The sequence below is a fragment of the Sciurus vulgaris genome (genome assembly GCF_902686455.1).
Source record: "Sciurus vulgaris genome assembly, chromosome: 6".
NCBI classification, from domain to species: Eukaryota; Metazoa; Chordata; class Mammalia; order Rodentia; family Sciuridae; genus Sciurus; species Sciurus vulgaris.
Genome location: NC_136466.1, coordinates 7,583,476 through 7,595,957, shown reverse-complemented (window position 1 = coordinate 7,595,957; position 12,482 = coordinate 7,583,476).

Below are 12,482 nucleotides of genomic sequence, written 5' to 3'. Positions count from 1 at the left end.
TCTCTTCTCTCTCTCTCTCTCTCTCTCTCTCTCTCTCTCTCTCTCTCTGTCTCTCTCTCTGTCTCTCCCACTTTCTCCGGAGCTCTCACACTCTGGGCTTCGTATTTTGAACTTGCGTTTCACCATTAAAAAATCTACAGTTCATATGGCACGGACAACAGGTCTGTGGCTTGTCAGTCGTTTAAACGATTCAAGGGGGCACTGAACTAGCAGGGGGGGCCTCAAGTCTTACCACTCAGGTGGCTTTGTTCTGGCTGGAACCCCAGGGCATGTGGCAGAATAAAAAGAGCAGTGGGAGTCAGCCTGCCCTGCGTCACCATCACAGCCTGGCCAGGTTTACTTCATTTCTCTGAACCTGTTCCCTCCTCTGTCCGTTGAAGGAGTGATTCTAGCCTCACAGGGGAGCACGAGGGGTCACCCAAGAGAGCGCACAGTAGGTGCAAAGCCATGGGCAGCTTCCTTCCTTCTGCCTCCCCTGAGCTCTAGCTCTCTGTGTGTGGTTGGCCCATGCAGATCCAGGCAGCAAGAGCCCACCCTGGGGATCCTTCTGCCCTCTCACTGCTTGAAGCCAGTGTGGTCACCTCTGGGATTACTGGTCACGACTGGCAATGCTCAGTAGCACTTTCTGTGGTGACGGACTTGTCCTCCGTCTACGCCGTCCAATGCTCTGGTGAAGATGCTCCAGCGTGAGGACTGAGCGCTTGCAACCTTGCTATTGCATCTCAGGGGCTGAATTCTTAGTGTTGTCGAATTTCACAGGCTAGACTTGAAAGGTACGGAGGTTATAAACGGCAGCACCTCAGAGCAGGTCAAGTGCAGAAGATCACACAGAGGCCAGGAGACAGCAGCGAGGAAACCATCGTTTTTCAATAAAAATATGTCCGGCGGGGCTGGGGAGATAGCTTAGTCGGTAGAGTGCTTGCCTTGCAAGCACAAGGCCCTGGGTTTGATCCCCAGCACCAAAAAAAAAAAAAAAAAAAAATCTATCTATCTATCTATCTATCTATCTATCTATCTATCATCTATCTATCTATCATCTGTCTATCTCCGGCCACCATATGCAAAGAAGAAAGGCTTTGTTCACCTCCCGATCCATACCAACCCCCCGAGATAATCAAAAGAGAAGGGAAGGCTTCTTCTGACTCGGGTTTGGAGGTTCTGGTCCATGACGGGTTTTTCCCACTGACCTTGGCCTCTGGCAAAGCAGCAAGTCCGAGCAGGAGCCATGGAGCAAGCCTGCTGGCCTCGCTGGGAGGAAGAGGAGGAAGGGGAAGGGCCCGTGTCCCTCCATCTCCTCTGAGGACACCTCCAAGGACTCAGCTCTCCTGAGGCTCCACCAGCCTCCAGCTGTGCCTCCCTGGGGACCAAGCCTTTCACACGCGGACCTTGGGATAACGTTTAAGATCTCAACCATAGTACGGTCTTTAAATTTAACTTTTAACGGACTAAAATAAAACGAAGCCAAGCATTCCATTTCTCACATTTTTGGCCTGATGGCGGGGGGGAGGTCTGTACCAGGGATTGAACTCAGAGACACTCGGACCACCGAGCCACCTCCCCAGCCCTATTTTGTATTTTCTTTGGAGACAGGGTCTCACTGAGTTGTTGAGAGCCTCGGTTTTGCTGAGGCTGGCTTTGAACTCGCCATCCTCCTGCCTCAGCCTCCTGAGCTGCCGGGATGACAGGTGAGCACCTCTGTGCCCAGGCCCTTTCTCACTTAAATGAGGCAAATTCCACGGTCAGCAGCCGCCAGGGGAAGAGGGCTGCCGTGTTAGCCAGCTGGCACCAGGGAGGGCTTCCCCGCACCTCAGCCATGCTGTTGGAGGCGCTGCTCCAGCCGACCCGGGTGTTTCGGGTGTGTGCTTTCCCCAGGGCTCACTGGGATGACGGGCGTCTCTCCAGCCCTGGGCACGGGGTTGAAGAATCATGGTCAGGCCCCCCGTCTGTGCAGGCTGCTGCAGCTGGGGCTCACTCCCTGGTCGGCCCGTTCCCGTCCCGCCCTGTGGGGAGCCATCCCTGGCTTGCATGAGAACTACGCATAGCTGGCCATTCACCAGAAGGACCTGGCCTTGGGAACTCACTCACAGTTATTCATATCTGTGTGAGACCGCCTGAGTCAGGTGGTTGGTTCACTGCAGAAGTTCAACTGTGAGCCCTGGATGTGGCAGCAACCCACTAGAGCCAAATGGCTGGCTTACTTCCACCCTCCAACCTGTTTTTGCAGAAGAAGCTCCTACCCGTCCGTTTTGACCTGTAACCAATGTAAATAAAGCAAGTGTGGGCTCCTTCCTGTGTGAGAGCCAGACCCTTCTGGAAGGCTCAATCCGTCAGGCCCCTGCTCTTAAGATAATTCTGTCATTATTTCTGGTCAAATAAATTTTATACCTTTTATTTTGCAGCCAGCCCATCCCTCCTACAGGAACCCTCACCTGCGCGGGACGTGTGTGGAGACTCCCTGGCCATGTCCCTGCATGTCCCAGTCCTCAGCCATAGCCACCTGCCGCCCCACCCAGAGATCTCTGTGTCTCATGCTGGAGCTGGGCACCGCCTTCGCCATTGCTGGCTCCGTCCACTCCTGAAACCCAACCTGCACCTGGGACTGCTGGTCACCCCAGGTGTTCTCTAGCCAAGCCGGTCTCTTTAGGAATGAGTCTCCTTTGTCATTTGTCAGAGTGAAAGCCTCTCCCTGCCACCTGTGAGACTAGGAGCTTAGAGGGCTCATCATTTCAAAATAAAGCAGCTGCTCTGGGCTCTGCCGTGAAACTCCAAAGGGGCTTCGCTCAGGGCGGTAGCACTTCCATGCAGGATGCCTGTTCCCTGAGCTCACAGCCCAGATGTCACGACATTAGCCAGTTCCTGCTCACTTCCCCTCCTTTCTTCCTCCTCCCTTCCCACCTCTGGTTGATATTGACCAGTCACACTTCATATGCTAAGGAATTGATGCCCCTTCTTCTCTTTTAACTCTCACAATAGCTCCATGAGATGTATTTTCTTCTTACATGAATGAATAATTTCATAATAAGAAGTGGGAGAGACAGGAGTTCAGCCGGGACTGTTCGAAGCGCACTCTGCCAGCTGGTTCATTCAATCAGTCACTGAATGGTCCCAGCTGTGAGAGCAGGCGCGGCCGTGCTTCCCCGGGCCTCAGCTCTGTGTGCTGTTCTAGAGGCAGATTTGGAAAACCGCTAACTAACTACTGCACAATGCAGATGGAGCTGCTATATTACAGTGGTTTTCAAAGTGTGGACCCCAGACCAGCAGCACCAGGGTCAACTTGGAGTTTGTTAGAAAAGCACACAGGTAGGCTTCAGCCCAGACCCACCCATCAGAAATCCTGGGGGCGAAGACCAGCTGTCTGCAAGTCCCCACCCCCTCCAGATCCCCTCCATGTGCGCTGAAGTTGAAGAACCACTTGGAACAAAGGAACAATGTGGCAAGGAGGAAGTCACCTTTCCAGGTGAACGATGGAAGCTTTTCTGGTTTTCAGGCAGAATCCTGAGAGACAGCAGAGAGCAGAAGCGTATTCCAGGCAAGAGCAAGCGCTATGGGTGGGTGTGGCTTGAGTGTCCCCCAAGGATTCATGTGTTGACATTTAATCCTCATTGTGAGGTATTGAGATTGGCAACTTCATCCAACTGTGGCGGTTAGAGAGGGGTCTTTGGGAGGTGACCTGGAGTAGCAGGGGTCATCAGGGTGGGGCCCCATGATTGAATCCCAGTGGCTTCCTAAGAAGAGGGAGGGACTAAAAGAGACATGCGCATGCTCCCTGTCTCTCTCCTTGCGACTCTCTGCCCTACCTCAGCACTCTGCCAGCAAGGACACTGTCACCAGAGGCAGCCCTTCGAACTTACAGAGCCATGAGGCAAAGTACACCTCTTTTCTTCATAATGAACCCGCTCCTGGGTGTTCAGTTATTAGCAGTCAGAAAGCAGACAGTGACAGAGAGGACCAGCAGGGCAGCAGCACTGAGTTCAAGGTGCCCAGTACCCTGGGTCTGTGAGTGGCAAGGTGACCCAGGTGCTGGTGGGCGATGGGGGAAGTGAGTTTGGCAAGGTCAGGTGGTAGCAGAACTTGGAGGAGGTGGAAGCCAGGGAACGGAGCCTTCACTCGGTAACGCTGGTCACCCCAGCAGGGAAATGGCTTCCTGTGTTTGAATTTTAAAAGCATCATATGGGGGAGGTACAGATTGAAAAAAGGGACAAGAGGCATATGAGCCCATGAGCCCTACAATCAGTCGGTAGACCAGACGGGGGTGAAGAGAGGAGTCTGACCAGAGAATCAGAGCTACTGTGTTTTCGAATGGGGGTTTCATTCCTGTCCTACTCTGTTCGGGTTTCTCTAAGAAAATCCTATAACGCAAACTACTTAAAAGGAGCAGAAATTTATTTCTCTGAGTTCTAGTGGCTGGTGGCTGGAAAGTCCAAGCCAAAGGCGCTGGCAAATTTGGTGGCTGGTCCAGTCTCACCTCGTTTCACAAATGGTGGCTTCCCGCTGGGTCCTCACGTGGTGGCCAGGTTGAGAAGAGGGCCTCGGGTCCATGTGAACTGGGAACTGACCCTGGCAAGATCTCCGCCCTCAAGACCCGGCTCCTCCCCGTGGCCCACCTCATAATGTCACCACAGGGTCCTGGTGGTTTCTCCAGAGGCAGAGGAGACCTCCGTTTGGACTTTCCAGTCTCTAACGTGTCACAGGGAAGAACTGTCGGACACGCCAGCACAAGAGGTTTCAGCCGGCACCTGGGAAGGCGTGGGGCAGGCCGTGGCAAGGGTCAGGGGCCAGGGTCGCCCTCCTGTGGACTTGCGCTGTTTCCCAGCTGCTGGGTCCACGGGAGGAGGAGGCTCCTCCATCTTGAGCCAGTCTTCCAGCAGTTGCCTGGCTGCTTGATCCTGCGGTCGGCTGCACCAGATGCCAGTTTCGCTGCTTTCCCCTCAGCCTGCGGGGAGCGGTGGGCAAGGCGTGGGCTGGCATTCCAGAGGTTCCTGGGAGCTCCCCTTTGGAGACTCGGCTGGCCTGTCAAGCCCCTCTCCCTACCATGGCCTTGGGCAGTGTGATCTCATGCAGGACACAGCAGTTCTCCAGGGACGGGCTGGTATTTTGAGGAGATGAATAAATGTTTGCATTGCCTCCATCTACAGGGTTACGCCTACACAATTAGAAGTGGTTGTAGATGGAAAGAAAATTCGGGCACCTGGTAGAACTCTTAAATTTTAGCGTACAAACAAATCACCCAAAACTCTTGCTCAAATGCAGTGGGTACAAGGTGGAACCCAGGAATCTGCCTTTCCCACAAACTCCCAGGTAAGGAGCTGCTATTGGTCCGAGGGTCTGATGAGCGAGACCACAGCCCAGTCTCATCAGTTACCGCAGTGATTGAGGCGCACGTTTTTCAGCGAGGACAGACCCACTGGTGTTTGTTGATACCCCTGGATTACGTTCTCTCTCACCTGACATTTCCCTTGACATGTGCTGAAATAGAATGGCACATGCTATATAAACATGTACCTTTATTTTAAAAGAAGAGAGCGTCCAACAGAATGAGGTTTCAGTCTCAGTCTTATGAGTTGGTGGTGAGATTCCTGCCTGCTCTCTGAGTCTCCTGCCTCTACTGGTAAATTGGGAATAATAAGGCTTATTTTAGTAATTAAAGATGAAGTTGGATAACAGGATTAAGTCACATATGTGCTTGCCATAGCTGGTTCGAGGCAATGCCAACTGCAGGGTAATGCATGCCGGGTGTGGCCCCTCAGCACAGACCAGACTCCCCACTACCTTGGACAGTGCCGACCAGAGAGAGGCACGACCGGGCGGGCGGCTGTCTCTGCATCACACAGGCCACTGGAGAGGAGCACTCAGCGCAGCAGAACACATTTCTCCAAAGCTGAAAAGCTGCAAGATAAGCACTCTGCTTCACAGACCAAAGCATCCTGAAGAGATAGAGAAACAGGCCCCCAAAGCCAATCTTTAAGTCAACCAGCCATTATGTAATTTAGGGCTTGAAAATGGAGTAGGTTCTGTAGCTAAGAAGAGAATCGACCGCCTTTCCATCATTTCCCATCCTGCTCTCCAGACTCTGAGCATATAGACAAATGGAAGGGAGAGAAAATAAAATGAAACGGTGTAATCTTTCCAGGGAGGCAGCGTCATGCCAGGCTGTCAGGCCCTGTGGCTTTGGACTTCCGCTCTAATCCTAGCTGGGCATGAATGAGCTACTTCATTTCTCTAAGTCTTGTTCATTATCTGGAAGCAGAGATAACACCAGCTGGCTCCCGGAGTCGCTGGGACATGAGATCACACACGTGGCTCAGTGCCAGGCACGCTCTGCCTCCACGGAAGGCTCTGGAGCCGAGGCTTCCCGTTGCCAGGCTAAGTTGCTCTGCAAGGGTAACGCAAGCCTTATTCCTCATTTACAGCCAACTGCCTTAAACACAGTAGGTGCTCACTAAATGCCTTTAGAGCTAGATGGATGCATCCACATTCCTGAGATTTAAAATAAATCTGCTCTGGGTTGGGGAAGATTGGCATCTTCCACTGTCTCTAGATAAGGGTGATTTTTGTTAAACTCAAAGACGGACCTGGCAGCTCCTGCACACAGGCCCAAAAGTCTCCCCACAGCCCACAGCAGGGATGTTCAATAGCTTCATCTTGTCATCTTATCTCCAGTCGATTGGCAATGCCTACCTGGAGTGCTGTCTGGAGATGGCCTCTAGGCTCTGTGGGCAAGACACAGGTCAATTCATGATGACAGGCATTGGCGCGGAAGGAGAAAGTGACAGTATCTGTGCCAGAAGGTGAGTCTCCAGGTGCATTAGTCCGTTTTTTTTCTGTTACTTTGATGAACTACCTGAGGTTGGCTACTTATGAAGAAAAGAGGTTTATTTGACTCTCAGTGTTGGAGACTAAAAAATCCAAATGGCAAAGCTTCACCTCTGGCAAGAGACCCCAACTGCATCTGTCACCTTACGACAGATGGCATCACAGGTGTGTGAGCAAGAGGTCACATGGTGAGGAGGAAGCCAGAGAGGCTCGGGAGTGGCCAGGCTTGCCGTTGGAACAACCCTCTCACGAGAACTGACCCGAGGGTCGGAGCTGTCTTAATCCCTTCTGAGGAAGGTCCCCAGTGACTAGGCCCTGTCACAAGTCTCCTCCACCTCTCCAGGCTCGCCCCTGCTGCATGTGGGCCAGTCTTCTCGCATGGAACCCCTGAAACCTTTTCCAAACCACAGCAGGGTCTACAAGAGAGAATCCACACCAGCTTATGAATCGAAGACAGAGCGACAGCGTTTCCAATTGCTCCAAATGAGTGATAACAAAAAGGCCATTTAACGAAACGTGATATGCAGTTAAATAGCTTTTTAAAAGGACTTTTATATTCTTCAATGGTGATATTAGAAAAGAAGAAAATAAGATGGGAAAAAGCACCCAACTTCAGAAGCCAGAAAAAGCACAAGCAAATAAACCCAGAGTAATTAGATAGAATGGAAAGATAAAAATAAAGCCAAGCACAAAATAAAGCAAGATTAAAACACAGACAGAGAGGGATCATAAAACCCAAAGTCAGGTTTTTTTGAAACCTCTAAAATCAACACACTTTCAGCAATATTGACAAATCTCAAATAAGATAGCAAATCCAATTTTAAAAACTATTTGAAATGGGAAAATAGATACAAGTGCAGATTTGACATAGATTTAAAAAAATAGTGAGGGACCCTATGAAAAGTCTTATCCAACTAACTCAGGAAAAAATAGAAAACTTGAATGACTAAGTAGCTGTTATTGGAATTAATTTAAAAATTAATTTTTTCCCTCATACATGAAGCACCAAATTCTGCTTCACATTGAAGGAACAAATAATTGAAAACTTCTCACAGATTCAGAGGAAGGAAAAGGAGACACTGCCAACTCAGTTTCTGAAGTTGCTATGAAATTGATCTCTAAGCCAGAAAGGACAATATTAAGAAGCAAAATCCCACAATAAGTCTCCAAATCTTATTCAAGAATGTAGCCAAATATTAGAAAACTGACTTCAACCATAGGTGAAAAAAATATATATATCCTAATTAAACTGATTTTATTAAAAAAAATCAGGTTGACTCCATGGTAAAAAACCTCTTTATATAACTGGCAAGATTATCAGATTAAAAGAGTAAAACTATTTGATTATTGCAGTAGATACAGCAAACTAAGCCATGCTTCATGATTAAAAACACAACATAACTTTTATAGTAGAAATAAAAGGTTAGTTCCTTTGACTGGTAAAGTTCATATAAAACAAAATGAACAAAAGAACAGTAATAAAAATCTACTGAAAGCATCCCCCTCAAAGTTGAAATGGTAAACTCATTCCTTCTTAAATCTGGAATAAAGAAGGAAAGGCTGTTGCCTCCACCTATATCCAGCCTTTTACTGAGCGTCTTAGCCAGTACATAGCAAGGGAAATAAAAGGAAATGGTGGTTGTAGTAAAGAAAAAGAAAAAGAAAAGAAAGTTTAATTAGATGATATAAACACCCACTTAGAAGACTTAGAAGAATTTATGATCATATTATTAATGAACATTTATCAAGATTATCTTACACATCAGCAAAATACATAATCAGTTACATTCATATGTATCTGCAATAATCAGAAATTTTAAATAAAGATAATACATAAAGGACAAATTTATACAAAGATCTTCCAAGTGTTTTTGTAAAAAATGTATGTATCTGTACTTTATTGAGAGATATTTTTAAATGAACCAAATAATTAGGAAGACATACCACGTCGATGGATAGGAAGAATCAATATTATGAAGACTTCAATCCATTCTTTTCAGAGTGATGTCTGAATCCAATGATTCATTCACCAAAAAAAACATTATTTTTATGGACATCGACAAGCTAATTCTAAAATGGTAAACAAAGGGCCAAAAAAGAGTAAAGAAATTTTTGAAGAAAAATAGCAAGGTGAGAATTCTTATCCTACCAGACAGCAAGACAGTTTGATGTTACACAGGGATGGATAGATGGACCACTGGAGAGAAAGAGAAGAACCCAGAGACCAACATGCATGTCACAAATTGCATATGACAGATTTGGCATTGTAGAATAATTCCATGATTAGTCCAAGGTCAACTTATTATCTACACAGAAAAAATAAATCAGGTATCTTTCACATATAAAAATTGATTCTGGATGAAATAATATTTAAATGTAAAAGGAAAAGTTTTAAGACTTTTAGAATCAATTTAGAAATTGGTATTAATACTCTGAGAAATTTTTGCATTGTCTCATAAGCTTTAACATGTGCTTACAGCATGAGCCAGACATTCCATTTTTCTGTACATGTGCTAAGGCAAATGTGCATTGTCTTGTGGGCCACAGTAGAAAGTATTAAAATCAGTTCAAATATTCATTAAAAAGAAAAAGGACAGACACACTATAAACACTGTGTAGTGGTGAAAATGATCCATAGATACCCACATTGATAAATATCAAAAACAAAATATTGATAAATATTGTCACAGTGTGTTCCATTCATTTAGATGTCAAAAACATCACATGCAAATCAGCACATAAAATATGGATTTGGGGTGCATACACAGATGTATAATAAATCTAGATAGACAAATCAGTGAATAGTTAGCACAATATTAGAGATTTGTATGACCTCTAGGTGTTTGAAAAATAATAGGGGAAGGGCAAATTGAAGTCCCTAATGTAATGGTGATGCTCCATTTGTTTAAAATGGTAAGTTTGAGCACAAATATTTATTATTATTCTTTAAACTATACATATTATGTTCTGTAATATGTGCAATATATATTACCATCACACCTTACATAATGGTGTTTGGACCGCTGATGAACTATGTAAACTGCTGGGGTCCCATAAGATTATAACAGAGCTGCAAATTTCCTATTGCCTAGTGATGTGGTAGCTATTATATGGTGGTGTTATAGTACGTTACTCACGTTTGTGGTGAGGTGGGTGTGGACAAGCCCACTGCAAAGCCAGTCATGTGCAAGCATAGAACGCAGTGATGTATGGTAGGTGTGTATCAGCTGTACCGTTCAGCTCCATGCGGGTGCACACTATGATACGCACGTGATGATGAACCCCCTAACAATGTGTTTCTCAGAACACATTCTCATTGTTAAATGGGCATTGACTGTATGTGTATGAGATATCTCACAATTTTGAAGATTAGTATAAGCAAGTTTAGAGGTATCACATGCACTAACTTTCCACTGTCGACTCTCCAATGTGCCATCTGACTACTAGCCACCTGTTCTGATTTTGGTTCAATATAATTGGTTATTCTTTTATGTCTCAAGAAAACTACTGGATTTTCTTGCTTCCTCCTTCCATTTCTCTTTTGTGCTTAGACCAGATCTATAAATATTTTTCTACACCAATATAAATGCTGCATGAATGAGAACTGCACCTTCTTCAAGCTGGGTTTTTTACAACAATGTTCTCCTTACCTGTTTTGTAATTTGATTGGGAATTGTTAGTTAGCTTTCCATCACTGTGACAAAATACCTGAGACAAACAACTTAAAAAGAGGAAAGATTTGTTAGGGCTCATAGTTTCAGAGGTTTGGTCCATGGTCATGTGGCTTCATTATTTCCAGACTTGTGGTGAAGCAGAAAATCATGGTAGGGAGCCCAAGCCAGAGCAGAGCTGCCTACCTCATGGTGGCCAGGAAGAGAGAGAGAGAGAGAGAGAGAGAGAGAGAGAGACCTATTTTCTTCAGTTCCCACCTCCTAAATTCTCACCACCTTCTAATACCCATTATGTTATGAGTCCATCAGTGGATTAATCCATTCGTGAGGCCAGAAGCCTCATGATCCTGTCACCTCCCAGAGACCCCCATCTCTGAACACTGCCACACCTGGGAGCTAAGCCTTCAATACACAAGCTTTGGGGGACATTGAAGATCCCAAACACAATGGAAATAAGCCAAAAGGGTGAATTCCAGGGTGACTTAAATTAGAAATGTTGAATTTTGAAGGAAACAAGAAAAAATGTATTTACTGATGACAGGGGGTTTGTGTGAGCTAGAGAGACGCAGGGTCCAATCCCATCACAGTCCAGGTGTAACAGACTCCCAAGACCAGGGTCTTTGTCAGTGCCCAGTAATTACTAAAATTAATTGTTCAGCTTTGAGTCTGCTTCTTCATCTGTGAGTTGGTACCTGGCTTCTCTCTCCCATAGGGTCATTGTGAGAATAAATGGAAAAACTTGTATTTCAAATGGTCTGGTGGTACCACAAAAATTAAAGATCCAATTATCATATGGCCCAGAAATCCCACTTCTGGGTACATATCCAAAGGCATGGAAGGCAGGTCTTGAGATATTCACACACCCATGTTCACAGCATCAGTATCCACCATGACCCAAAGGTGCTAGGTGATGAGTGTCCCTGGAGGGATGGACGGGCGAGCAGAAGAGGTAGAGACACATGACAGGACGTCATTCAGCCTTGAGAAGCGGGGAGATTCTGACCCATGCTACCACATGGGATGTGGTGGTAAATAAAATGTTAAAAAAAGATGAAGGTTCATTTACGTGAGGTACCTAGAATTCAAATTCATAAACACAGAAAGCAGAAAGGTAGTAGCCAGAAGTTGGGGACAAGGTGGGAAAGGGGGATTTAATGGGTACTGAGGTCTAGTGGGTACCGAGTTTCAGGCCTGCTATATGGAAAGAGATCTGAAATTGAACAACAATATGGTTGTACTTCAAACTACCCTACTGTACACTTAAAATGAGCAAAATGGTAAATTTTGTTATATATTTATAACCATTAAAAATATTTGTGTGTACGCCCATGCTCAGCACCTAGTGAGAATCCATTACTACCTGTAATTCTGTTCTTGTCCATATCAGCCACTCCTTTCCAGGTTGTGAGCTGGGGTCCACTCCACCTTGAAGATCATGTGGCCATCTTCACTGCAGAAGTGCCATTAGCGGGTGACCTGTCTCTTCCCACGGTGATCAGGAAGGTCAGGGGAAAGTCCAGAACATGATGGTGAAACATTCCCCCACAGGCAGGTGCCTAGAACACTGTTCACACGTGCACAATCAGTTCTGGGTCTTGCTACACTGGAGCGTCCACAGGCAGGTGCCTAGAACACTGTTCACACGTGCACAATCAGTTCTGGGTCTTGCTACACTGGAGCGTCCACAGGCAGGTGCCTAGAACACTGTTCACACGTGCACAATCAATCAGTTCTGGGTCTTGCTACACTGGAGCGTCCACAGGCAGGTGCCTAGAACACTGTTCACACGTGCACAGTCAGTTCTGGGTCTTGCTACACTGGAGCGTCTCTGCTCATTGCCGATAAGGTAGAGAGTGAATTAAAAATGAATCCAAAAGGCCCTGAGGGATGGGGAGCTGATGGTCTGACTGTTCCCCTCGTCTCTCAGGTCCAGTGCCTCTGCTCAGCGTCTGGCTCAGATACCTCTCGGAGGTCATGCCTGCTGGACCACCAATCTGT